General features: G+C 34.1%; 1 pseudogene; it reads right to left on the bottom strand.

Moving 5' to 3' along the window:
- Positions 1–1,013: 1,013 nt before the first annotated feature.
- On the bottom strand, positions 1,014–1,400 carry LOC138378483 (transcription factor E2F6 pseudogene; annotated as a pseudogene).
- Between the last annotated feature and the right edge of the window lie 23,601 nt (positions 1,401–25,001).

Genomic DNA, 25,001 nt, shown 5'->3' with positions numbered 1-25,001 from the left:
ACACAATGAGGTAGAAATAGCTAGGTAAGTGGGACGAGAGCTAGAAAAAGGGAAGGGTACAATCTGTGGTAAGTAAAATCCCTCTGATTAAAAAGCAAGGCTGCATACAGAAACATTACAAAAATCTGCTTGCAAAAACCTTAAAATAGTTACCAATTTTCACCATGACTGAATTCATGTCTCACAATGAAGTACACTATTATCTGATGGCATTTCTGTACTTGCCCCCAGAGCCTTGGGGCATGCCACCAATCAATCTGCTGGGACACACAACTCTGTGGACAGCTGGAAATCAAGATGTATCCAACACCAATTTGAGCATTGAGAACCATATTAAAATGCTTTAATTAAATCCATGAATGTAAATGTATAGCACATTTATGATACTCCTACATGTAGAAGTTTGGAAAAACTCTTCTCTAAGCCTCATTCAGAGGATTCTAATAAGTTATAGATACCCAGGAAGTTAGAGAATTTTTCCATCACTTTCCATATATTCATTATTTTGGCTGTGCCACAGTGAAAAGTGTCACTTAGACATATATCATAAGTACTCTAAACATTACAAAGATATGTATACAAAGACATCACATTTAGATTCATGAGTACACCTATCCAATGTACAACAGTTAACTTCAAACATGACCAGTGTAAGGCAATTTATTTTGTGATATATAATCCTTGAAGGAAAGGGTAGAGTTCATGAAAAACTGCCCATCTCAGGCCTGACCATCTGTTTTTATAATACTCTTTGTGATGAAGTTATTTCAGGTGTCAAGATGTCCATTTCACTGACAAAAAGCAGTGAATAATTATAAAAAGTTATTTTCAAATGTGGAAACCATAGTTGTCTAAGTAGTGAACTACTCAAAGATACTACCTGCATTAATGCTGCTGCTGACAGAGGAGAACATCGCAGGGATGAGCTATTGCTCTGAAAGTCAGACTGATGCATAATCCACCCATGTAGGATGTTCCCCCCAAAAACTCAATACATGCATTCTTAAATACTATCAGTTGCTCATTTCAAGCAATTCATCATTTTGCTGAGGATTTTCTTCTTCCTCAGGGCGTTCTGGATGTCTGCTCTCAGATGAAGAAGTGACACCTTCAGAACTTTTGTGACCTGTCTGATCCTCTACCAACTGACACACGTAGACATCAACAGGTCCTTTGGTGCTCCTTATATGTAATGTGGCAGAATCTTCACCGGGATCTGGAATATACACTTTGGTTTCTTCTGGAGCTTTAACTGCCATAACCGTCTGCTCATGGAAGGCCTCAATGCTATCAATATCGTCATATGTAACATATGCTAGCCTTTTATTTTCTTTGTCATCTGTTAGCTCAAACAACTGCTCACCACAATCCTTAATTAACTCATCCAAATCATCTTCCATTGCTGATAAGACAGAAAGTTCCTCCTGTGGCTTCTTTTGTTGGGATTCTGATCCCAAATTGTCAAGATCAGATCCTGTCCACCGAATATAGTTCTTGGATTTTTTTCAATGAGGTCAATTCCATCTAAGACATTGGTGATATCATATACTCTTCGTTTGCGTATTCCCAGTTCTGCCGCAAACTTGTTTAAGTCAAGAATACCATCAGGAGCAGATTTGACAAGATCGATAAATTTTCTAGTTAATAAAACCAGTGATACATCAAAACCAGATTTCTTCACTTTTTGAGCTTTGCTCGTGGACACATATTGTACATCATCTTCTAAATTAATCCTTACTTTTGATGGCTGCAGGCTCTCCGCGTTGATGGGGTCCTGGCACCGGCGGCGCTCCGTTTCCTCTGCTGGGCTTTCCAGAAGGCTGGGCGATTTCGTCACCGGCTGCTACTGATTCCTGATGCCCAGCCAGGCAGCCTGCGCCCCTCGCAGTCCACAAGCTCTCCCGCCTTCTCTCGCCCGGCTCGAGCGCTTTCCCCAACACGCCGATTTCGGGTCCCAGCACTAAGCGGGTTCGCGGCCTGCTTGGCGGAGCTACCCCACAGCCCAAGAGCTCCCAACGCAGAGGGGCTGGAAACATAGCGACCCTCTGCTCTCAGGACGCCAGGCCCGCCATCTTCACGCATGCGCAGTGACCCTACCAAGTCTTACTGGAGGAGGAACTGTAGAAGTTAATGCAAATCCCAGGAATCGTATACGTTATTCATTAAATACTTTAATATTTACTTCTTTTAAAGACTTTAAAAATATAACTACTATACTATTTTGCCAGAAAAAGCTAAAAATAATTCCTTAATATTATCATCTTTATCATATTTAATTTTCTTGATTATCTCAAAAATGCCTTTTTAAGACTGGCTTGTTAAAATCAATATCTAAACAAGGACAAAACATTGCATTTGGTAGATGTGACACTTAAGTATTTTAAAAAATAAAACAAAGAACCTGGTACAGTGGGTCATGCCTGTAATCCCAGCTACTCCGAAGGCTGAGGTGGGAGGCTCACTTGAACTCAAGAATTTGAGACCAACCTGGGCAACATAGCAAGACCCCATCTCTAAGAATAAATAAATTAAATAAGTAAAAGAAAAAACATTATTGAGGCATAATTGATATTTAGTAATGACATAATTAAAATGTACAATTTGGTGAAATTTAATACATGGATATACCTGTAAAAGTGTCACCACAATCAAGGTAATGACCATATCCACCACCCCCAAAAGTTTCCTTCTGCCCCTTTGTTATCTCTCCCCCACATTACTTTCTCCTCTCTCCCCTAATCATTAATTTGCTTTTCATTATTATACATTAATTTTTATTTTGTGTAATTTTATATTTATTTGGCATTCATCAGTGTTCACAAGCACTTTGTATGTAAGTATGCATATTCTTTTTTAAAAAATGTAAGGTCTCACTCTGTCACCCAGGCTGGCCTCAATCTCCTGGGATCAAGTGATCCTCCCACCTCAGCCTGCCAAGTATCTGGGACTACAGGTGTGTGTCATTCCACCCATCTATGTTCATATCTTTTCAATTAACTTGTTATCCATTCATTGTACTATGTCAGACCATGGATTAGAGTGATTTTCCTATGATAATTCTTTTGAAGTTCTCTGTTTTGGGATTAATATCCTATATTTTTAACAGCTTTATTGAGGTAAATTAATATTTTTAAAAACTGCACATATTTAATGTGCACAATTTGATGAGTTCAAACATTTGCAAGCACCTGTGGCATCATCATTATAATCAAAGTAATAGATATATCCAACACCTCCCAAAGTTTCCTTATGTCTTTGTTTTTATTTGTGATAAGAACACTTAGCATGAGATCTACCTCAACAAATTTTGAACGGCACAGTACTATACTGTTAATTGTAGTCACCATTTTGTATAGAAAGACTCTAGAATTTATTCATCTTGCATAACTGAAACATTATATACACTGAACAACTCCCCATTTCTCCCACCCTCCAAGTTGTATGTATTCAATGTTGTATATGTTCAATAATCAGTAGTTAATATTGAATAGTATTTCATTGTATTGGTATATTACAATTTATTTATTTATTCAATTGTTGGTAGACATTTGGATTGTTTCCAGTTTGGAACTATTACAAATAAAGCTGCTATAAATATTTGTATATATGTCTTTGCATAGATATATGTTTTAATTTCCTAAATGGCTGGCTCATACAGTAGATGCATGTTTAACTTTTTAAGATAATTACAAACTGCTTTTAAAAGTGGTTGTACCATGTTACATACCTACCGGTAATATAGGTATTTGGAATATATATTTCAAAACTCCGGAATATCAGAGTTCAGGTTTCTTCACATCCTCCCAGGAATATGTGTGCACAGAGAAAAGGCCATGTGAGGACACAAGAAGGTGGCCGTCTGCAAGCCAAAGAATGAAGTCACATATTAAATAAAACCTACTGTCATTTTGATCTTGGACTTCGAGCTTCCCAAACTGTGAAACAATAAATGTCTGTTGTTTAAGTCACCCAGTCTGTGGTATTTTATTATGGCAGCCCTAGAAAACTAATAAAGTAAGAATTTTTTTTTTAATTTTAGTCATTCTAATAGGTGTGTAGTGTTATCTCATTTACATTTCCCTAATGTAATAGGAAATTTTATCTAATAATGCCAGCAACAAGAAGAATTTCGTCATACTCCTTCATACTAAACACTCTTTAATTTTCCTGTAGGACAACCCTAGAACTGATCCCATTAATTTTAATAAGGCTTCGTTCAAAGCCATGGGAAATGCTCTTGTGGGAAACCAAAACATGCCACCCTAAACTATGAAGGACTATTGAGTTGAAGGCAATTAAGAAGAAACAAATGTAATAAAGCACTGTTCTCACCTCTATTTTCCTAAAATGAGGACATATATTTACAAAGACAAAGATATCCTATCCATCCCTTTTGCCAGAAAGAACAAGGGCTAACAATTGAAGATAACTTTGTACCTTTATTGGTCTGGAGATAGTACTAGAAAAATCTACATGAATAAGCTTTATTAACAAGTCTCTATCTGCCATTATTTGTCTTTCTCCAAATTGCCTCCCCCAGGGACATGAAGTCTTTTTCCTTTGCCTTGTCATTTCTCTAAAAATTTACTGCTCTTTCTTGAAGATGCTACATAAGCTGAATTCAAAGTCACCTCTTTGAGAGCTATTCATTTTCTGAGTGTCTCCAACATATATATGAAATATACATGTTAATAAACTTCTGTTTGTTTTTCTCTTGTTAATCTGTTTTTTGTTATAAGGGTCTATTCTACCTAAGAACCTAGGAAGGTTGAGGAAAAAATTATTTTTCTTCCCGCTACACTTATGACTCAAAATGATGTGTAAACCCTCCTTGGTAATATCATTCCATTGGGGCATTAATTTGATGGTCTTTACTGCCTCCTAACTGTAGAAATGTATTTCAGATTACTCTTATTTTCTGAAAACATCACTAAGTTTTCAGAAATGCAGAGATTTCAACAATACTTTAAAATATTTTTTAAAAATTCTAATTTATACATCCAATGAAGGGCTAATAACCAGAATCTGTAAAGAACTCAAGCACAACAGCAATAAAAAATAAAAATCAAACAATCCCATTAAAAAGTGGGCAAAGGACATGAACAGAAACTTTTCAAAGGAAGATAGACTAATGGCCAATAAACATATGAAACAATGCCCAACATCTCTAATCATCAGGGAAATGCAAGTCAAAACCACAATGAGATATCACTTAATTCCAGTGAGAATGGCTTTTATAAAACAGTCCCAAAACAACAAATGCTGGCATGAATGCAGAGAGAAAGGAACACTTATACACTGACAATTGGACTTCAAACCAGTACAACCTCCATAGAAAGCAGTATGGAGATAGGTTGGGGAACTAAAAGTAGACCTACCACCTTTGATCCAGCAATCCCACTATTGGGCATTTACCCAAAGGAAAAAAAAAGTCATTTCATAAAAAACAAAACAAACAAACAAACAAAAACCCACTTGCACTAGAACGTTTATTGAAGCACAATTCACAATTGCAAAGATGTGGAATCAACCCAAGTGCCCATCAATATATGAGTGGATTAATAAAATGTGGTATATGTACACCATGAAGTATTACTCAACCATTAAAAAAGGGTAAATTAATAACTTTTGTAACAATCTGAATGGAACTGGAGACCATTCTTCTAAGTGAAGTATTACAAGAATGGAATAACAAACACCACACGTACTCACTATTAAACTGGAACTAATTGACCAACACTTATATGCACATATGGAAGTAAAACTCAAAAGAAATCAAGCAGGTAGGGGAGGGATGGGTTGGATAAATCCATACCTAACAGGTACAGTGCTCACTATCTGGGTGATGGGCACACTTTTAACATTGACTCAAACTGTACAAAAGCAAGACATGTAACCAAAACATTTGTACCCCTGCAATATTCTGAAATAAATAAATAAAATATTAAAAGAGAAAAAAATAAAAAATCTGATTTCTGATGGGAAAAATGAGAGAAGATCTATAGTCTAAATAGTCTAGGAAGATCGTTATCTTATTTTGTGACACTCTATTTTCTTTTCCTTGGGCTTGAGAAGGAACATAAGAAGTGAAAGAGTATTTTAAAGGAAAACAATCCTCAAGTTCATCTCAGTATAAAATTGACTGTTAGGAAAATAAAAACAGTTCTGAAATTTTCTTTTTTTTGGTTCAGAATTATATGCTATGCATATTATAAATGCAAATGAGACAACAAATACATCTTATATTCACTAGGCACTAGTCTATATTTATGCCTTTTCTTATATAAAAATTTGGCCAATTTATGATAAATCTTTCCAGAACTCAAAATGAAACAGGGATATTTAAGTTTTTCTCAAATGTTTTAGAATTGTAGTAACCTAACACAAATCTCACCAGAGAACAATTAGTAACACAAAAAGTTCATAGTTCATATGTAATTTCAATGTGAAGTGAAATTATTAATTCTAACTCTCCCTGAAATATTCAAATATAGGTACCCAACATTGTAAGATTGTTTACTATTAATAATAGTGACTCTTCTTCTATTGAACACATTTAAAATGACATTTGTAGGAAAAGATTGTTTACATCAAATACCTTCTCAAGTGATAGTTTTTAAATGTTTCCTTTCTTCTTCAATGCTTATGACTGAATGAAAATAGAAAGCTGTGTTGATAGTTGAGTTTATAATCCCATGAATGAATTGAAGATTGCTACTAACAGAGCAAAATAACCAGATTAAAAAAAGAAAAGGAACAGCATAAAGTTTCATGCTGCTTTTCCTTTGTTAAGTGAGAAGTGACGAGCAGAAATCTAATCATAATTAATAATGCAGCCTTACAGGAATCATTTGCAGCAATATCTTTGTGACATAAGGCAGTCAGCTCATGAAAAAATAAACAAACAAATGAACATTGATGGAGGGCCTACTGTGTGCAAAGGAAATATTTTCAGTTTCTTCTCTGCTCCACAAAAGAGGAGCCTCTTTTGTTTCATGAGTTAGCCCTATGCAGGCTTAGAGAAAAATAGAATAGCATTATATTAATAATGATAATCTCAATAATAATTTTTATAGAATATACCATGAGCCATATAATTTGCTAAGTACTTTGTATACATGATCTCACTTGGTTCTCACAACCTCTCTCTGAGTTAAATGCTGTTTATTTTTCCATTTTGTGGTTCAGGAAAATAACATTCATAGTGTTCAATTCACTTACTAAGATCACACACAACTAGGAAGTTATACAGCTGAGATTCTTCCTGAGGATTTTTGACTCCAGATTCTGAACTCTTAATTGCTCTCCTATTCTGCTTCCAGCTACCCTAGAATAAATTGTGATGATACACCACTCCTATAGGCAATAATAATAATTATAATAGTTGCCCGCCACATTTATCAAGAGCTTGTTATGTGGAAAAATGCTTACAAATAGGAAATGAAGGAGCTGGCGTTTAATTCCATGTCATTTTTCTCCTGCGACTGTGGTCACAATCATTGTATCACATTTATTCTTATGTCAGATGGAGGTTAAGAGTATTTATCAAGATTCTCCCAAATAATTTGGAGACAGAAAGGACTGGAATTCAAACCTAAGTGGTGATAAAGACTTTCTCTTACTCCTGGAATTAATAAATGAATTCAGTAAAGTCTCAGGTTACAAAACCAATACACATAAATCAGAGGCATTCATATGTGACAATAACAGTTAAACTGAGAATCAAATTAAGGACTCAATACCCTTCACAATAACAACAAAGAAAATAAAGTACCTAGGAATATATTTAACTAAGGAGGTAAAAGATCTCTACAGGGAGAACTATGAAACACTGAGGAAGGAAATTGCAGAGCATGTAAACAGGTGGAAAACCATACCATGCTCCTGGGTTGGCAGAATCAACCTTGTTAAAATGTCTATACTACCCACAGTTATCTACAGATTCAATGCAATCCCTATTAAATTACCAACATCATTTTTCACAGATATAGAAGAAATAATTTTATGCATTGTATGGAACCAGAGAAGACCTTGTTTAGCAAAAGCAATTTTAGGCAATAAGAATAAAATGGGAGGTATTAATTTATAAGACTTCAAACTATACTACAAGGCTGTGGTTATTAGAACAGCTTGGTATTGGCACAAGAACAGGGACACAGACCAGTGGAACAGAACTGAGAATCTAGATATAAAACCATCCTCATAGAGCCATCTAATCTTTGACAAAGCAGAAAAAAACATACTCTGGGGAAAAGAACCCTTATTCAATAAATGGTGCTGGGAAAACTGGATAGCCACATGTAGAAGACTAAAACAGGACCCACACCTTTCACCTCTCACAAAGATCAAATCACGGTGGATAAGAGAGATAAACCTAAGGTGTGAAACTATTAGAATCCTAGAAGAAAATGAGGGAAATACTCTTGTAGACATTGGCCTAGGCAAAGAATTTATGAAGAAGTCCCCTAAGGCAATCACAGCAACAACAAAAATAAATAAATGGGACCTGATTAAATTAAAAAGCTTCTGCATAGCCAAAGAAACAGTCACTAGAGTAAACAGACAACCTACAGAATGGGAAAAAATTTTTGCAAGCTACACATCTGATAAAGGACTGATAACTAGAATCTATTTAGAACTCAGGAAAATCATCAAGAAAAAAATCAAACAACCCTATCAAAAAGTGGGCAAAGGACACGAATAGAAATTTTTCAAAAGAAGACAGAAGTATGGCCAAGAAACATATGAAAAAATGCTCAACATCTCTAATCATCAGGGAAATGCAAATCAAAACCACAATGAGATATCACTTAACTCCAGTGAGAATGGCCTTTATCAAAAAGTCCCATAACAATAAATGTTGGCATGGATGCGGAGAGACAGGAACATCCATACACTGCTGGTGGGACTGCAAACTAGTGCAACCTCTGTGGAAAGCAATATTGAGATACCTTAAACAGATACAAGTAGACCTACCATTTGATCCAGCAGTCCCATTATTGGGCATCTACCTAAACAGAACAAAAGACATTCTATAACAAAGACATCTGCACCCAAATATTTATTGCAGCACAATTCACAATTGCAAAGATGTGGGAACAGCCCAAGTGCCCATCAATACGTGAGTGGATTAATAAAAGGTGTTATATGTATACCATGGAGTACTACGCAGCTATAAGAAATAATGGTGATCTAACACCTCTTGTATTATCCTGGATAGAGCTGGAACCCATTCTACTAAGTGAAGTATCCCAAGAATGGAAAAATAAGCACCACATGTACTCACCATCAAATTGGTTTCATTGATCATCACCTAAGAGCACATTTAGGAATAACATTAATCGGGTGTCGGGCAGATGTAGAGGGGGAGGGGATGGGTTTATGCATATGTAATGAGTGCGATGCGCACCGTCTAGGGGATGGACATGCTTGAAGCTCTGACTCGGGGGGGGGGGGTGTTGTGGGACAAGGGCAATATACACAACATAAACTTTTGTACCTTCATAATATGCTGAAATAAAATATATATATATATATATATATATATATATATATATATATTAAACAAACCAAGGTCTTTAAAAAAAAAAAAAGACTTTCTCTTTAACCAACGTTTAGTCATGCTCCTCTGAACCCTCCTCTTGACTAGGCTCCATCCTTGCCAGACCTGCATAACACATTTTTAGCAAGAATTCTGCTAAGTCAGTTTAGAGATGTTAAAAGATAAACTTAGGCACATTAACATTTTAAAGAGTTTGAGCAAACAGTGATTCATGAATTGGACATGCCAGACTACAAGTCGTTCAGGGCACCACTGAGAGGCTACAAAGAGGAAAATGTTTATAAGATGTTTGCGGAGGCAAGACAAAGTGGTTTCTGATTGGTTAAGCTTAAGTTTTGTTTTACTGTTTACAATGAGTTCAGTTTTAGTTTGGTTACATAGGACTCAAGCTGGAGCTCTCTCAGCCTAATGGCCTATTAATTAATTATTTTAACAGAGAGAATTCCTGATCACCTTGATATCTGATCAGATTCTTCATGCTCCACCATTTCCCAGGTGACATCTCATAACCCTGTCGTACCTTCAGCAGGAATCCTGTGAAGTCAGTTCTGCCAGGATCTGCCCTTGCTCTTGATGTTTTCTCTTACTAAATTTTCATCCACTGACCCTCATCATGCCCCTTAGTGGTAAATCACACTTTTCTTTGTTGTATTTAGAATTGAGGACACTTTGTTCCTATTGCAATAGGTATTAAATAAAACTTATTTTTACTGCTTTATTATTCAGTTCCAGTTATTCTTCAACAGTGGTTTCTATGCTCTTCAAAATTATACCCCATTGAATGTGCTTAAACATGAGTAGGAATCTGAGTGAATCTGATAACTCTGAAGTCATGCCACAGCTTAAGCTAAAATACTCATACCCTCTTCATAAAACTGAATGTGTATTTAACTGGAAATGTATTCAAATATCTTGTTCACTTGATGAATCATAGATGATACATTTTGAATATTTAAATTTATTTTTAAATTAAAAACTATAATCCTGGCATTATAAATTGATAATGGTAGAAGAAGAAGCATAACAGTGGAATAAAGTGAATGTTAACATATTAACTACACAGAAATCTGCAAACAGTTCTACCTATGCTAATGTTAACATTACCTGAACATTTTCCTAGCCACATTCCAGAAATATTTACTTAGAGAGATGAAATTTATTTCTCTTCCTCCTATACCTAAATATTTCTGCATCTGAACCAAGCTAGAGGTATTACACTACAGAATCTAATATTAAATAATTAATAAGATAAAAGTTATTTTTCTAGTTTTGATAAGATAACCTACTATACATGCCAATTACTTCATCTTAAATTTTATGAGCTACTTCGTCAAGGTGGGCCTAAACTGTCAAATTTTGTAGACTAGAGCAATGCCTGGCTTATGGTAGACATTCAATAAATATAAATTAGCTGAAATGATCTATTTATTTTCTGGTTTCAGAAAAACCTGAAAAAGAAACAGAAAGGGAAAAAATCCTATCCATTCGGTAATTAAATAGAAAAAGATGTTTAATCTTGTTGGAAGAAGAAACAAGAGCAATAGAATAATATTCTGGAAGCTGTGGAACCCTACAAGGAAACTACCATCAAATATTGTTCTCGAGGATTATGGTGCTGCTGTTGAATTAAAAATTTATCTGTTAGGCTAGACCAATTATGCTGTAGTATCTAACTTCTAATTTCTTCCAACCAATGAACAATATCTGCCTTTTTATTTTCTTTTTTGTTTCAGCATATTACGGGGGTACAAATGTTTAGGTTATGTATATTGCCCTTGCCCCACCCGAGTCAGAGCTTCAAGTGTGTCCATCCCCCAGACGGTGTGCACCGCATCCATTAGGTGTAAATATTCCCATCCCCTTCTCCCCCCTCCCACCTGCCCGACAGCCGATGAATTAATGTTATTACTGTATGTGCACTTAAGTGTTGATCAGTTAAAACCAATTTGATGGTGAGTACATGTATCTGCCTTTTAATAGTCAACAAGAATAATACTTTTAAAAGACAATTGTATTCTTAAAAAGACAAATGTAACTCAGTTTTGAAAAGATATATTTTACTAGTGAATTTGAAAAAAATATGTTCCAACGTAAAAACTAAGGATGTATTTATGATAAAATTGGTAAAACCAATATTAGATACTTCATTTGTCTGCTTTTAAAACAGTGACTTCTCAACAGGATAAATTGTTCTAAACACTTATAAGTTGTGACCTCTCTAGGAGTCTATTTATCAACTAAACAAGCCTCACATCATTTTTGATGGGTAGGCAATCACTACAGAAAGCTATGTAGTAGCAGTGGTTTTAGGAATAGGGTGAAATTAGTATTTTGTATTGGAATTTAAATTCTAATTAGACAGTTAAAAGGTTTAATGACATTTATAAACACATTTTTAGACCAAGTTTATGATAAAATATATTAGTCTCTTTTGTCATTGTTCTCTTAAATATACTATTTCTACTGAAAGCTACTCATATTTTTATGAGTAGACTATACCTCTAAAATAAACATGATCATGAAAACTTTGCTTGTGATCTGTTTTTAATAAAAAAAAGAAAGTAGTAAATTATAACCTAAATCAATTACAAAATGATAAAAATTAAATAATCATTCTCACAACCTTCAATTATACCTACATTTATTATATAATGAAATATATTTTTGAAATTTTAATTAAACTCTAGATTAAAATTTATGATATATAGGATCAAAAGTCATTACAATATTTTAAATAAATTAGCTTTTTATTCTATTAAGTAATAGAAATGAGTAACACAGAATTACTTTTTTATATGCATAGTATAGAATAAGTAACACAGAATTACATTTTTATGTATGTGTCCTAAAATACACTATGATTACTCATAGCAGTACTGTGTAATAAATCATATAAACAAGATAAGTAGTAGTAATAAAGGATTTTTGAGACAGGATTTTTATAAGTTTTTAATGCTAAATTAGAATCATTAGTAATTTATGAATGATCAGTACATTTAAAATAAAATTAATAAATGTAATATGACAGATAACCATCTGCAGGATACAAATATTATCTGAGGTTTTTGTTGAACATATTTAGGGTACTTGGGCTCTATCTAGGTCTGTATGTATTAGAATTGAGTGTAATTAGAAAATTTGTCATTATTCTCATGAGAAATAAAGGAAAAATCAGGCCAAAAATACAAAAATATTTATGAATACTCAATACTCTGTAGTAGTTTGTTTCTCATAAAAATTTTAAATTTTGTCTCATGCTTGTTGAGTGACTACTGTATATTAGTCACTATGGTACACATACCTGATCTTCAAAATGACTCTTTAAATGTGAGTCGGTGGAAAAAGACCCCAAAACTGAAAGTGCTTTATCCTATTTTCTCAGTCAACAACAACAGTCAACACAGAAGACTTCTCTGACAAAATGTGTGGGTTTTTTTTCCTCACACACCAAGCAGGAAACACCAGCTGGATGTCCTATACTTTAATTTAATTATGATCCAGGAGATAGCCTTAGATATCACAGGTTGAGGGCTCAGTCCCAGAGGACTGCCCCCATTTCAAGTTTGAGTTCCTACAGACTGCTCTTTAGATTTGATTAATTTACTAGAGCGACTCACAGAATTCAGGGAAACTTACATTTGTTGGTTTATTAATGTGAACTAAAATAAAATCCTAAACTTCTTCACTGATTTAACGGACCCTTTCTTGGCCAAGAAGACTCCAGAGAAACCTTAAAAAAGAGCTCCCAGCCATTACTGGACAAGAGATCAGACACACTTCATTATATCCTCTCCCTCATTAACTACTATTAGACTTTCTTCCATAAGAATTAAACAGAACCAGCGTTTCTTAAAAGACTTGCTCCACTGCTGATCAACTGCCTAATGCTGCTCCTCACTTTTTGCAGTTTCAGCACTACAACTGACCAGCATTTCTTCCTGATAAGGGGAGTGGTTCTGGCCAGTCTAGGGAGGATGCACAAATGGTGGTTGTGTCCTCCGCTTCACCTTGACATCAGAGTGCTGAAAACTCCACCCTTAGATCATGCTAATGCCACCATTTTTTGTACATGCAACCTATAAAGGGGCATGAAGTTCAATTGTGCATACACCTTTCTTCTTTCATAAAGATTCATGACACCTCCTATACCTTATTAAATATTGTATTTGGCCACCTGGTTCATCATAAATTCCTGCTCCCATATCATTCCCAATAAGTACGTGCTCTTGGCTTCTGCCTGAGGCTATTGTTTCCCAGCCTATAAGATGACCAGCCTGTAAGCTGCAACACATTACGAGAAATATAGCTCTCGTTTCCTAATTTATGAATCTCATCATTCTTCAGTTGACATTACAAAGTATATTACAAAGGATACAGATGAAGAAATGCATATGGCAACATGTAGGGGAAGAGTCAAGGAGCTTCCATGCCATCCCTAGGGTGCCACCCTCCAGCTATCTGGAAGCTCTACAAACTCTGTCCTTTTAGGTTTTTATGGAGACTTCATTATGTAGACATGATTGGTTAAACCATCGGCCATTGGTTATAAACTTAACCTTCAGCTCCTCTCACCTCCCCGGAGGTTGGGAAATGGGGCTGAAAGTTCTAACTCTCTAATCCTGCCTTGGCCTTTTAGGTGACCAGCCCCCATCCTAAAGCTACCTAGGGGCTTCCAGCCATCATTCAATCATTAGCATAAAAAGAAACATCACTTTGGAGTTTCTGAGGATTTTAGGAGTTTATGCCAGGAAACAGGATTGAAGACCAAATATATATTTCACAGTATCACAAAAAATGCAAACCCATTTTACAGATGAAAAAGTATCTTAAATATTTTGCCTAAAGTCACACAGAAAGGTGGGAATATTTTATTTTTCCCTTTATTAAGTGATTTTCAAAATATTGAATTGGTTACCCGATATCTTCCAAATGCTGATCTCAAAATACCATTTCCCACTTAAAGAAATATGATTACTTAGAGAAGTGAATGATTTCATGTTTTAGGGAGGAAATGTACAAGATAAACCTGGAACATCTTGTCATACAATTTATACAAACATCTATCTTATATTACTGAGACACCTTGCAGTGTCTCGGACTTTGACCAAAGGTGGAACAATCTGAGCATCAATAAAAATGATAACTAAGCCTAGTTTAGATGATTTTTAAATGAACAGAATATAAAAGCAAATGTTACTAAATACACACAGAGAGAGAGCCCGCAGGTCCTTGAATAACAGTTCAATCATTATTGTTCCATTTATTACATTGACGACAAAAAAAAAAAAAAAAAAAAAGCCAATTCTCAGTGTAGGGGGTTACTGTTTGTGTGCAGTTTCCAAGGTCTTCTCACGCCTGTGTGTTTTCTCTGGGTACTCTGGTTTCCTCTCACTTTCCAGAGATGTGCACTTTAGATTGGTTGGCAAGTCTAAATTGTCCCAGTGTGAGTGTGTGTGTGTGTGGGGGGGGTGGTGAGTGTGTCCTGAAATAGAATGGCATCCTGTCCAGGACTGGTTCCTGCCTTGTGCCCTGTGCCACTGTGATGGGCTTTGCCACCTGCAACCCAGAACTGGAGTAAGCAGGTTGGAAAATGAATGAATGAATGTAAATTATTATAAAATAAAAACCCCAAAGTATATGATAATCAAATAAATGCACAAAACTAAATGATATGGGATAAAAGCACTCAGTGAGCCCACCATATATGTTATTGTTTGATTTTGAACTTTGTGATGACGGAAGGTGCTCCTTACAATTTTCATTTTACTGACATTTATTTTTTGATTTAACCCACCACCGTTATGATGGGACCACTGCCACTCACTGATCCACCAAAAATTGGGTGATCAATAATGATCTTACACGTTTTTATTAAACTTTCTTAAATGTATGTGTAGCTCACATTTATTTCAATGTTTAATATTAGAAGTGTTTTGGATCTTTATTTAGAAGTTTGGTAATGTTTTTGTGAACAGAAAATGCAGTAGGAACTTAACCCTTGTTTATTTGATTTAGTCTATGATAACATTGGTTCTGTTATACCTTGTTGCACTTAAAGTGGCAGTTCCCAAGAAGCTATCACCTATGTTAAGTGAAGACTTACTGTGTACATATATATATATGTGTGTGTGTGTGTGTGTGTTTGGGTTTGTGAGTGTGTCTGTTCATACTAAAAATTTGAATGAAATTATTAATGCCTATTGTAACTTAACCTCACTCCTCTTTTTTGTGTTTCTCTTTTTTTCTCCTATCTTGAAAATCCCCGTAACGAAACACTTCAAAATAATTTTTATTTGTTTTAATCTACAATACACATACAACAATTTCAGAATTACAATACCAACAAAATCACCAAGAAAAAAATTGCTAACCAAAGTTAGAGGCTTTTTTTGTGCAGTTCTTTCTCCTAGGGATATACAGGTATGTAGAATCAAATTGTCTTAAAGTCAATTGACTTATTTCCTCTATAGGGAGTTACACCAGTAAGCTGCTATAACAGTTAAATTTATTTGTTACAAATTCCTATTTTTAAAGACATTCTTCTTAAAGCTTGTTTTATAATTTTTCTAACAGTTCCAAAGTAAAATGTACAAAGCAAGATATATTCAGAAAAGTCTAGTTTATATCTCTGTCTTCCCCACTGTCTTTACTCTCTGCCCTCAAGAAATTGTTTCTTTATAGTTTGCTACCTCTCTCAATTGTTTTAATATAAGCAAATATATATGCTACATATAATGTGTTTGTATTCAACTGTAAGCATAAATAAACATATATATGTATATAAGTACATATGTGTGTTTGTATATATGTATATACATATGTATATGTCATATAGATGTATAAATATATGCATATAGACATATATGTATGTAAATGATAGAAAAGCATCATAAAGTAGCTGTATTAGTCAAAGTTCTTCAAGAAACAGAACCAAGAAACATATAAATATATATATATATATATATATATATACACACATATACTCTCTCTATATAGAGAGAGATATATCTATCTTTCTATCTATCTATCTATCCATCTATTTAGTACTTGGAACATGTCCTTCCAAGTGTGTAAGACTTGTCTCCCTACCTCTGCTCTGGATTCTGTCCCATCATACTACTTCAAGAAATTCCCTTTGTCAGTGTCTATACCTGATATCTTCAACAGCTCTCTCTGTGCTTTGTCTCAGAAGCAGCGTTTATAGGTATTTGAAACTCTTTTGCCTTTTAAAAGGAAACAAAAATTATATCAATCTCAAGAGAGAGATTATAAGGAAACAGCCCTAAGATCTGTAGTCCAAAGACCTGAGAACCAGGACTGCCAGTAATGTAAGTTCCAGTCTGAGTCCAAAGGCAAAAGAAGACCGATATCCCAGCTTGAAGACTGTCAGGAAAAGAGTGAATTCTCTCTTTCTCAATCTTTTGTTCTATTCAGGCCTTCAAAGGATTGGATAAGGCTCACCCACAGCGGGGAGGTCAATCTGCCATATTCAGCCTACCAACTAAATTCTTAACCTCATCCAGACACACCTTCACAGACACCCAAAATAATGTTTAACCAAATATAGGAGCACCTCATGACCTAGTCACATTGATCCATACAACTAACCATCACAGTAGCATATTATACAAAGTTTCTTCACCTTCCTTTTTTTACTCAATAATATATACTTAAGGTCACTATATCACAGTATAAAAAGATATTGTTCATTTCATTTTACAGTTGTATAATATACAATTATATGAATGCACCATCATTTATTCAGTCAGTCCCTATTGATGTAGCTTTGTCTTAACTCCATATTTTTACTGTTACAAATACTGCTGCAAGGAATAGAATATTGTTTTTGATATTTTATCAATGTATCTTGGACTACATTTCTAGAAGTGAGATTGTTGAATTAAAGGACAAATCCATATGTAATTTAGTTAAATACTATCTAATTCTCCATAATATTGATTGTAATATTTTGTATTCCCACCAGCCAATATCTGAGATTTCTCATTTCCCTGTAGCTTCACTGCTGGATCATGTTGTTGATCTTTTGCTGATATGATAGGTGAGGAATGTCATCTGAGTTAAATTTGGATTTTATTTTCTCATATTATACCCTAAATTGATCATTTTAAATCAATTTTTTATTGAGGTCTGTATTGTATACAATTATGACCACAATTTCAAAGTGCATAGTTCTGAAAATTTTGACAATTTGATACAACTAAGAATCACCACACCAAGATAAGAACATTTTAATAACACCAGAAAGCTCCCTTGTGCTTTGTGAAGTCCATTTCTTTCTCCCCAGGCAACCAGGGAGTTGATTTCTGTCACAATAGCTTAGTTGTGCCTGTTTGAGGACTTTATGTGAATGTTATCATACGACATATGTTTCACAACTCACCACTTTCACTACTCACAATGTTTTTAAGATTCATCAGTGTTATTGTATCAATAAGAATCAATTTTTATTAGTGAGTGATATTCCATGATAATAATATGCAACAGTGCTATCACCTATAGATGGATATTTTTGTTTTTTCTAGTTTGTGGCAATTATGAAAGAATATAATGTTGATATTCATGTCAAAGTCCTTTTGAAGACATATGTTTTCATTCCTTCTGTATAAATAACTACAGTAGAACTTTCTGGCTATAAGTGTGTGCATTTTAACTGTTTAAAAAACTAACGGACTGGCCGGGCGCTCACACCTGTAATCCTAGCACTCTGGGAGGCCAAGGCAGGTGGATCGCTTGAGGTCAGGAGTTCGAGACCAGCCTGAGCAAGAGCGAGACCCCCGTCTCTACTAAAAATAGAAAGAAATTATCTGGCCAACTAAAATATATATACAGAAAAAATTAGCCGGGCATGGTGGCGCATGCCTGTAGTCCCAGCTACTCGGGAGGCTAAGGCAGTAGGATCACTTAAGCCCAGGAGTTTGAGGTTGTTGTGAGCTAGGCTGACGCCACGGCACTCACTCTAGCCCGGGAAACAGAGCGAGACTCTGTCTCAAAAATAAATAAATAAATAAATAAATAACGAACTAACCAAGATTATACACTTCTTTTACGTTCCCATGTGCAATGTACGAGAGTTACATTTCCTTTACATTTTCACTTACATTTGGTATTTTTAATTCTGTTTATATTTTTTAGTGGGAATTTAGTGTTTTCTCATCGTTTTTAAAATTCTGTTTTCTAAAATGTCAAACAGTGAAATTGACATTTTTCTATATACAGTTCTATAAATTATAACACATGTATAGATTTGGGTAGCCACCACTGTATCAGGAAATAGAACAGTTTCTTCATTCTCAAAAATTTTTGTTATACTATTCCTTCATAGTTCTATCCTCTCCCTACTCCCAACCCATGACAACTACTGATCTATTCTCCATAGCTATAATTTTATCTTATTAATAATTACAAATAAATCAAATCATATGGCATGTTACTTTGTGAGACTGGCTTTTTCATTTAGGAAAATGTTTTGAGAATCATCGATGGTTTTGCATGTACCAATTAGTTTATTAATTTATATTATTGAATAGTATTCTATTGTATGGATATACCATAGTGTGTCTATCCAATCACCGCTTGAAGAATATTTGGACAGTTATTTGTGATTATGATTAGACCTACTCTAAATGTTTATGAGATGTTTGTCTGAATCTCATTGTGGTTTTCAGTTTTCTGATAAATAATGATGCTGAGCATTTTAAGTACTTATTGGCCATTTATATATTTATGTTATTAAGTATGAAATGTCTAATTTCCTTAAGTACTAAATTTGACAGTTAAAATCTGTGACATTTCACTTTGACACTTCTTGTTTTATTTTTATTATAAAGGTGCATCCTGATTCTTTCAGACACACGTTTGACTTGTGATTATCTTTCAAATTTTTTAGAACAATTTTTGTACAACCACAGATAAGTCAAAAATTTGTATTATTTTCAAATATGAATTCCATCATAAAACCAATACAACATAGACAACTCAAAATATCAACAAAGTGTTTGAAAAGGATGTGGCTAATACATTGATGATTTTAAAATGTTCTGTTCTAGTAATTTCAATCTTAAAAATGAGCCACGTGGACAACCTGAGACCAAGGTGGATCATGATAAAGTAAAAACAGTAGTGGAAGTAAAGTCATTTCAACCTAGGCATAAGTTAATAACAAGATTTGACATTAATATTACAACAATATTAGAACATTTAAAACAAATTGACAAGGCAAAGAAGCTGGATAGATGGGCACTACATAAATTAAACAAACATCAAAAGAAAAGTCGTCTCAAAGCTTGCCTTTCCTTGTTGTCACAACATAAAGGTGAACCATTTCTACACCATATTGTTACATGTGATGAAAAATGGATTCTCTTTCACAATCACAAGTGTTTGACACAATGACTGGATAAAGATAAAGTGCTGAAACACAGTCCAAAAGCAAATATTCATCAAAAAAAGCTAACAGTGTCTGTTTGGTGTTCCAGCACTTGTATTATCCTCTATAGCTTCATAAAACCTAGTCAATCAATTATAGCAGGTGGCTACTACAACCAACCAGACGAAACGATGAGGATGCTTGCTACGAAGCAGTCAAGATTGGTCAATAGAGACAGGCCAATCCTCTTGCAAGACAACACTTGACCACATGTTGCACAAACAATGCTGCTCAAATTACAGAGACTTGTAGAGTCCTTGCTTCAAGACCCTCTCAACTGAAAAAGTAAAGAGATATATACATTTGTATACTAACCCTTGTATTATACAAATGTGTGCGTGTATATAGTATACAAATGTATACTAACACACATGTTTATACATGTGTGTGTGTATATATGTATATCTCATCTGTTGCCTATATTAAACAATATGTGAGTTGATACTGATGACTCCTACACTAATGCATTACCATACGGACCATTCTAGCCTTCTGTGCTTCCTTATTTGAAATCTATTATTCCAACAGTGAGAAACCCAGTTCCCATTGTTTGCCATCCACGCTTCAATTCCGTATACATGTATAGCAGTATTAGTTAACCCATACCCTCATGGGGAACAGTTTTATCAATCAGAGTAGGGTGACTATATACAGTTTCTGGGTCTTTAGTCTTACTATATTCATTTCTAAAATTACTTAGGTCAGCACCTTTTCCCCAACCCTCTACTATGAGAATGTTTCATACATTTATAATTCAGTTATTGTTTTCTCACATTCTTCATCTCATCCTTGTATATTCTGAACAGTTTACAGGCATTAAAGTTCACTTTTTATGCTGTAAGGTTCAATGGGTTTGACAAATGCATAATGCCATGTATACATCATTACCGCGTCAAAGACTAATTTTGTAATCCTAAAAATTCCCTCGTTTGACCTTTTTAACCCTTCACTAAACTTCTAGAAACCACTGATCTTTTTACCATATCTATAGCTTTGTCATTTCCAGAATTTCATATATTTGGAATCTTAGATTATGTGGTCTTTCGCACTGGCTTCATTTAGTTTGCATTGCACATTTAAATTTTCTTCATATCATTTTGTGGCTTGATAATTAATTTATTTTTTATCTCTGAATAACATTCCATTGTATTAATGTAACAGAGCTTATTTGTTCATTCATCTATTGATGGACATCTTTATTGTTTCCAGTTCTGGGCAATTATGAATAAAGTTGTTACAAATAATTACTTGCAGGTTTTTCTGTGGACATAAATTCTCAAAACAATTGGGTAAATACCTAGGATTATAATAGCTAGATGGTATAGTAAAATTGTGTTAATAAGAAACTAAAAATAGCTTCCAAAGTGGCTGTATCATTTTGATTCCCACCACCAATGAATGAGAATCTCTGTTTTTCCATATTCTCACCAGGGATTGGTGTTATTAGTTTTATAAATATTAGCCATTCTAATATTTATGTACTGACATCTCATTGTACTGTTAATTTGTAATTCTCTAACAACAAATGATGTTGAGACTCTTTTCATATGCTTATACCTCTTTCTGTATGTCTTCTTGGTGAAGTGTCTTTTCAGATCTTTTGCTCATTTTTAATTGGTTTGCTTGCTGACATATTGAGTTTTAAGAGTTTGTTGTATAATAAGACATGAGCCCTTCATCAGATATATTTTTTGCAAAACTTTCCTCACAGTCTATGACTTGTATTTTAAATTTTTCAACATTTTCTTTCACAGGAGAGAGATGTTTTCAATTTTAATAAAGCCCAACTTATTAATATTTCCTTTTGGGGATCATGCTTTTGGTACTGTGTCTAAAAATTTATCAGCAAACCCAACACCACCTAGATTTTCTCCTATGTTTTCATTAAGAAGTGTTATAAATTTATGTTTTATATTTAAGACTATGATCACTTTTGATTTAGTTTTTGTAAAAGGTATAAATTCTGTGTGTAGATTCATTTTATTTCATAAGGAAATTCAGTTGTTCTGGTACCATTTGTTGAAAAGACTATGCTTACTGTATTGAATTACCTTTTATCCTTTGTCAAAGATCAGTTGACTATAATTGGCTGATTTTTAAATGTTCAATGAGTCTTGTGTACCTGGTGTAATTTATAATCCAGAATGTGGTCTATCTTGCTGAATGTTCCATGTGAGCTTGAGATAAATGTGCTTTTTTGCTATTGTTGGATAAAGAATCCTATAAATGTCAATTGTGTCCAGTTGATTGATAAGGCTGTTCAGTTCAACTAGATCTTGCAGGTTTTTGCCTAATAAATCTGTCAATTACTGATAGAAGCCTCCAATTGTTATGGAGTAAATTGTGTCCCTCCAAAATTCATATGTTGATGTCCTATTACCCAGTATACATTAAAATGTGACTATATTTGGAGATAGGGCCTTTAAAGAGGTAATTAAGGTTAAATAAGGTCATGTAATTGGGCCTCAATCCAATATGACTGATGTGATGGTTAATTTTATGTGCCATCTTGACTGGCCTATGGAATTCTTAAATAGCAGATTAAAGATTATTTTTTGGTGTGTCCGTAAGGATGTTTCAGGAAGAAATTAGCATTTTAATTGATGGACTGAGTAAAACAAAGGGCTCTGCACAGTGTGAGTGGGCATGATTCAATCTGTTGAGGGAATGAATGGAACAAAAAGGCAGCAGAAGATTGAATTAGCTCTCTGCCTGACAGATAAAGTGGAGCATCGATACTCTCCTACCCTGGAGATTTTAATTTTCAGGCCTTTAGACCTAGACTGGAATCTACACCCTTGGCTCTTAGGCCATCAGGTCTTTGAACTACAGCTTTCCTGGGTCTCCATGGACCATAGATTATGGGAATTTTCAGCCTCCATAACTGTGTAAGCCAATATCTTATAATAAATCATATATATATATATATATATATATATATATCTCCAATTGGTTCTGCTTCTCTGGAAAACACTGACTAATATGACTGGTGTCCTTATGAGAAGAGGAAAAGACACCAGGGATATGTATGTACATACATAGAAAATGCCATTTGAAAACACAGCAAAATGGTGGCTATCTGTAAGCCAGAAAGAGAGACCTCACCAGAAGCAAACCCTTGATCTTGTACTACTGGCCTACAGAGCTGTGAAAAAATAAATTTCTGTCATTTGAGCCACTCAGTCTTTAATATTTTAACAGCTCTAGCAAACTAGTATACCAATATTATAAGATTTGTCTATTTAACCCTGCAGTTCTATCAGTTTTTACCTTATGTATTTTAATACTTTGTTGTTAAGAGCATACACTAAAATGATTGGTATGTCTTCTTTGAGAATTAACCCCTTTATCATTATTTAATGCCTCTTTCTATCCCGGTAACTTTCCTTATTCTGAAGTCCACTTTGACTGAAATTAATGTAGGTACTCCAGATTTCATTTTATTAGCGTTCCCATGATATATCACTCTCCATCACTTTAATTTTAACCTATCTGAATCTTTGTGTTATTTGATCAAGTCTGACAATCTCTTTCTTTTAATTGGAATAATTATACTATTCTCAGCTTGATGATTATTGATTCAACCTTGGTAGGCTGTGTGCTTATAGGAATTGATGAGTTTCTTTCTTAGTTATCCAACTTGTTGGCTCATAGTAGTCTCTCATGTTTCTTAGTATTCCTGTGGTATCAGTTTTAATGTCTGATCTTTCATTTCTGATTTTGTTTATTTGAGTCTTCTCTATTTTTTTTAGTTTAGCTAAAGGTTTGCTAATTTTGTTTTCTTTTCAAAAAACCAAGTCTTATTTTTGTTGATTTTTTCTATTGTTCTTCTAGTCCCTATTTAATGAATTTATTCTCTAATCTTTATTATTTCTTTCCTTTTTCTATTTTTGGGCTAGTTTGTCTTCTTTCTCTAGTTCCTTGAAATGTAAAGTTAGATTGTTTATTTGAGAGGATTCTTTTTTCTTAATATGGATGTTCAACACTCTAAACTATTTTCCACACAAAATAAGTAAGGAGACTAAATAAATAAACAAAGATCTTCCAGCAAGGCAAAGCCAAGTACCAGTTGGTTTTACTGGTAAATTCTAGTAAACATTTATAGAAGAAATAATGCTACTACTTCCTAAACTCTTCTAAAAATTGAAAAAGATGGAACACTTTTAAACTAATTTTAGAAGGCTATAATTACTCTGACACCAAAACCAGACAAGGAAACTACAAGAAATGAAAATGACAGGCCTATATCCTTGATGAAAATAGATGCAGATATCATCAACAAAACACTATCAAACTAAATTCAAAAGCACATTAAAGGGATCGTACAGCATGACCAAGCAGGATTTATTTCTAGGATGCAAGGAGTGTTCAACATATGTAAATCAATAAATGTGAACACCACATTAACAGAATAAATGATAAAAGTCATACAGTACTCTTAATATATGAGAAAAAAATCTCTTTATAAAGTCAATATCTTTTCATGATAAACTCTCAATGTTTTTAGTATAGAAGGAATGCACCTCCACATAATAAAGGCCATATATGACAAGGCCACAGCATCATACTCAATGTAGAAAAGCAGAAAGATTTTTCTCTAAGATTATGAACAAAACAAGTACGTCCACTCCCAACACTTCTATTTAGCATAGTACTGGAAGTCCTACACAGGACAATTAGGAAAGAAAAAGGAAAGGCATTCAAATATGAAAGGAAGAAGCAAAATTGTTTCTGTTTGAATATGACATGATCTTATAGAGAGAGAACTCTAAAAACATCACAAAAACCTGTTATAATTGAAAAACAAATTCAGTATAAGTGCAGAATACAAAATTATTGTTCAAGAATCAGTTGTGTTTCTACACACTAAAAACAATATATCTGAAAAAGAAATTAAGAAAACCATCTTAATTACAAAAGCATTATAAATAAAATTAAGAATAAATTTAACCAAGGAGGTAAAAGGTCAATACACAGAAAATTATAAAATAT

Source organism: Eulemur rufifrons, chromosome 30, assembly GCF_041146395.1.
Source record: "Eulemur rufifrons isolate Redbay chromosome 30, OSU_ERuf_1, whole genome shotgun sequence".
Taxonomy (NCBI): domain Eukaryota; kingdom Metazoa; phylum Chordata; class Mammalia; order Primates; family Lemuridae; genus Eulemur; species Eulemur rufifrons.
Note: the sequence above shows the minus strand (reverse complement) of the source record. Positions and strands in the feature narration are given on the sequence as shown.